The sequence below is a fragment of the Homalodisca vitripennis genome, unplaced genomic scaffold (assembly GCF_021130785.1).
Source record: "Homalodisca vitripennis isolate AUS2020 unplaced genomic scaffold, UT_GWSS_2.1 ScUCBcl_6181;HRSCAF=13270, whole genome shotgun sequence".
Lineage (NCBI taxonomy): Eukaryota > Metazoa > Arthropoda > Insecta > Hemiptera > Cicadellidae > Homalodisca > Homalodisca vitripennis.
Window position 1 is genome coordinate 720 of NW_025782290.1, and position 5,223 is coordinate 5,942.

General features: G+C 34.3%; 1 long non-coding RNA gene across 1 annotated transcript; it reads left to right on the top strand.

Moving 5' to 3' along the window:
- The first annotated feature begins 253 nt into the window (after window positions 1-253).
- Window positions 254-4,970, top strand: LOC124373697. Its single transcript, XR_006923461.1, has 3 exons — window positions 254-311; window positions 1,272-1,482; window positions 4,835-4,970. It is a non-coding gene; the product is annotated as an uncharacterized LOC124373697 (long non-coding RNA).
- Window positions 4,971-5,223: the final 253 nt, after the last annotated feature.

The window sequence follows — 5,223 nt, forward strand, 5'->3', positions numbered from 1 at the left end:
AACTTTATTTGCATATAAGCAGTCTTATTATAGACAAAAAACATAATACATTCAACTCAAAAATCTATGAAAATAATAATTTGATTTATATTATTGCCTTTTAGAAGTCGAAAAAGAGTGGTTTGAAATCTCATTGCCACATCCTTTAACGCTAGCTTCTGTAAAAACGCCTGAAATTAGAACAGGAAACACTGATCTTGGTTATTTCAAAATCCTGGATGGTAAATTTACTGAACTTGAAATTGGAGTTTTCTGACGATGATGTAACTGATGAAACAGAACAAGTAGTTGATGTAGAAGATTCCCAACAGGTTTGTGTAGTATATAACTAAATGAGTATATGATATAATTAATTATAATAATTTGAAGTTTTCAATATATTTTATTTTTGTTCAGCGTAAATTCTAATTCAACAAAAATGCTAATTTGCTTTAAAAGTGGATACATTTTTAAATGGAATATCACATTTCATACTTATTATTATTTTGTTATACAAGATCAAAAAAAATTACATTTACAGGAATATAAAACATGCTATAATTATAATGACTAAATCATTAAACACATTGCATTACTGTGTTTGTCATTAATGCAAAATACAATTAGGAAAAGTATAAGAAACCAACTTCAAGAAACTTGAATGGGAAGAAATGAAAAAATGATTGATATGTGAGTTCTGAAACTGATCAATTCTATTGTGTCTGGAATTAATCAAAACTAATTTTTATATTTAAATAGATAGAGCCACTGTCCAACTTCTCTACAGCTCCTGTGGTTACTTTATTTTGCAAAATGAAGTTCATATAATGATTGAACATGTCACAAGAGGTCGTGACATCCATCATTACAACACTCGAAGGGCAGGAAAACTTTCATCTTCCTGTGCATCGAATGGCCCTGTTTGAGGAGGAGATGCCATCATACATGGGTATGAAGCTGTGGAACTATTTACCAGAAGATCTGAAGAAGAGTAACACAAAGGCTTTCAGGAGTGAAGTAAAGAAGTGGCTACTAGAAAATCCCTACTACACCATTGAAGAATGTCTAGAAAGAGATTTTTGATGGAAAAAACAAGACCAATTTATTGTATACAAATTTTAATATTGTTAGTTTTAAGGACACTGTTACTATTCTCTATGAATATGTAAATAAAGAATATTGTCTATTGTATCTGTAAGCAAATCCACTGTTTTGCTTTAGTCTACTTTACTAGTTCCATATTTTTCATAACATTACCAAATGAACAAACTTAAAAATGATAAACCCTACAGGAAGAAGAAGAAAACTCAGATGAAATTATAAGTGAAAAAAGTGCTCATTCAGTTGCATCATCCTCTCAGTTCAAAACTAGCAAAAGTGAAAACTCTATAAAATCTGAAAGGGATGCTACTGTGGAGGAAGTTGTTATAGAAGCATCTGGAGATTCTGCTTCCGCAACAGAATCAAAGAAATCAGGGACGTCTGTATCCACCCTTAGCACAGGTAATGCACTTGTTAAGAACTGGATGTAGTGAAACAACCTTAAGTTGTAACACATAAGAACTATTTTTTAACTTGAAACACTTTAACGCCTTATTTTTGGTTTTAGGATTATGGGAGATGTCTCATTTGAAGATTATATTGTTTGTTATACACATTATGTAGCTATAATGGGAAAGATTGATTTAATTTGAATGTTGAGTTTAGTTCCAGTTCACCTTTTTCATAGTGCAGCGTCTGAAATCTGACACTGTCACAGACTTGACTCCTGGAATGTGTAATCACGTTCTTATGAAGATATCCAAGAAAGATCGGTGATAAAAAATGTTCAAAACTTTGCATTGTTTTCACATCGTAGACACCTAGACTACAGAATATAGTGTAATCTAGATCTAGAAGAGAGTAAAACTCAACATTCAAAGTTGAATCAACCCTTTCCACTATAAATATGTTACATGTAAAAAACTTACTTGTTACACCGTGCTTTAAAAATGTGTCTAAAAATCGTAGTGCACTCAATTGTGCACCTGATGAGACAATGAGAATATCGTTTCACATAGATAACACTATTTTTTGTAGTTTACATCGTTTCGCCGTCGGTCACCTAAATAGTTGGTTTTGAGCCTCTCAATCACTGACTCTTCAGACAAATATGACTCTAGATTCCATGAGTAAAATATATCAGATAAAATTATCAAATTTCAGATGCTGCACTAAGAGAAAGGTGAACTGGAGCTAACCTCAACATTCATTTAATGTTATGTTGGTAAAGTAATGTAAATTTAAATAGTTCATATTTGGTGAGCAATGTTTACTGAATGATTAGAATACATATATTATACGAGGTCCAATCAAAAAGTATCCGACCTCGTTGTGTATCGCGGCTTCTGCTGCCAATAATGAGATAAGATTTGTTGCGACAATAGTTTTTCCTACTATGATAAGGAAAGGTACAAAGTCTTATCTTTATCCCCCGACTGGTTCGCCGGAGACGGGTCAGTATGTACTGATAAGTCAAGTGCGCGTATCGGTTTTCTCTAACTGTGAAGATGACAGAAAAAGTGGAACAACGTTATTGCATTAAATTTTGCGTGGAACTCGGAGAAAAACATAGTGAGACCATTCGGAAAATTCAGCTAGCATTCGAAAATGAGGCAATGAGTGTTACGCAGATTAAAGAGTGGTATAACCGTTTCAAAAGTGGTCGAACCTCGGCAGAAAGTGACGCGCGTTCGGGGCCGACCAAAAACAAGTGGAACTCCGGATATCATCGAGAAAGCAAAAGTTTTGATCTGTGAAAATCGTCGAATGACTGTGGAGGAAGTAAGTACTGAGTTAGATGTCAGTTTCGGATCAGCTGAAGCAATTTTAACGGATGACTTGGGATTGTGCCGGGTAGCCGCAAAATTTGTGCCAAAATTGCTGACAGACGAGCAGGAAGCAACGGCGATTGGATGTTGTCGAGGACATGCTGCAATGTTGTGAGGATGATGCGGACTTTTTTGACATCGATAATAACTGGAGACAAAAGTTGGGTCTATGGATATGATCCTCGGCCAAAAAAAGCAAGGCAAGTTCGAAGCAATGTCAAAGTGATGCTTACTGTTTTTTTTCGACCACCGTGGAGTTGTGCACCATGAATATGCCCCTGAGGGTCAAACTGTGAATGCACAGTACTATTTTAAGTGTCCAACGTCGTCTCCGAGATGCGATTCGCCGCAAAAGACCTGACTTGTGGGCGTCTCAAAATTGGCGGCTACACCACGACAATGCGCCAGCTCATTCAAACTTTTTTGGCGAAACACGGCACTCAGCAAGTTCCTCAGCCTCCGTACTCTCCAGATATGGCTCTATGCGATTTTTGGCTCTTCCCCCACCTCAAAAAACCATTGAAAGGCACCAGATTTGAAAGTCGAGAAGCAATTATGAAAAAAAACGACGGCTGATGCCAAAAAGTGATTTTCAAGACTGCTTCCAGAAGTGGAAACGTCGCTGGAATCGTTGTGTTGCTTCTCAGGGTGCTTATTTTGAAGAAAATTAACGCCAGCTTTTTTCAGGTAACTTCAGTTTTACGTTGCACCAAAAGGTAGGATACTTTTTGATTGGACCTCGTATATAGTGTAGTGGTGACACCTCCAGTGCTGTTGCTGGTATAATGTAGATAAATGACTGGATAACAACTTTACTGAACCATCAGCAAATATTGAAATACACCATTCTTCACGTCACAACATAATGGGTGATGATCTTGTTTGGTTAAAAGTTTATGTAAGGTGAGTTTTTAGCCTTATTCTCGGAACTTTTACCATTTCCCAGAGCTCAATGTGATCTTGGTGTTCAATTGTTTGTAAAGTAATGAAGAAGAAAATCGCTCATCAGTAAAGTGGAGTAACTTGGCTTTGCGAGGGGGATGTAACTGTTTGAAGAGCACATCACACCAAAGGGTATAGCATAAATCAAAATTTAAATAAATTAGGTAGGCCTTAGATTAATAGATTAAGATAATTAGATTCAAAATAAACTTTTTAACTGTTGTATTTCAAAGTTGAATAGCTGTTATTTGAGTATTTTTAAAGTTTTAGGGAATTATATCCTCTTCACCATCCCCTCACATAGTTATGCCTATGTAGTAGTACTATCGTGGATTATAGAATCCCCATATTACACTAATAGATCAATTTGGTTATTTAATATCGGAAAAAGAAAAGTTTTTGCAAGATACCCAAAATAATTTAGACGGACATGACTCCAGCAGATTCCAGAAGTCAAATCTATGACAGTTAAAATTTCAGATGCTACTCTCAGAGTATGGTGAACTGGAGGTAAACTCAACATTCCATACCCAAAATATTTTGAACGAGACAGAAAATTTTGTGGGAACTCATGGACAAGAAATTACTATTACAACTTTATAATTTTTAACCAGATTTTTTATAATTTAGAAATTTTACTTTTTAAAAACTCTTTATACAGTACTGTTATATAATTAAAATGTAGTAAAAAATAGTTCTATTTTGAAATCATAGTTTTAATTATGCACTCATCTAAAATTTGTAAAAGTACTGTAATGAAATTGTATATAATATGAACTTTTGGTGACCCAAATAGGATATGGTCATGTAAAGTCCACATCAGTGAGACCACTATATTAACTATAACAACATTTTTTAGTATTTATATTTTGATATTATCTTTTTATATTTTATAATTTTGGACAGAATTATAAATAATAATAAATTTCATTATTTATGGCTGATGACGACGAATAAAATAACAATAATTAGTTTATTGACAAGTATAAAATTTATATTAAATACATACTTTTATTCTCTTTAACTGTTTTTAAATTTTTCAGATGAGACAGTAGAAGAGAAGTTCACAGCAAGAATAAATCTTGAACCTGGTGAGAAAAGATCATGGAGAGTATTTTTTGATCCTAAAAAGTTGGCTGTCTATCACCAAACTTTGCAACTGGAAATCGGGGGTTGGAGAAGAAAGAGGTACAACGTGTTTTTGTCGGCAACATGTGACATACCCGCACATTGACAACAATCCCACAGCAATTTTCAAAAAGGTAACTTCAATTTATTTAAAGATCGTAACCTAAATAAGCATAAAAACTGAGTTAGTGGTTTCATCTTTTATTGTATTGGGCCTGTATTCTACTGCTCATGGTATACTCCAGAAAAGTTCCATATCTTAACACTTTGCGCGCTGTTGACAAATATAACCGCCAATTTTTAC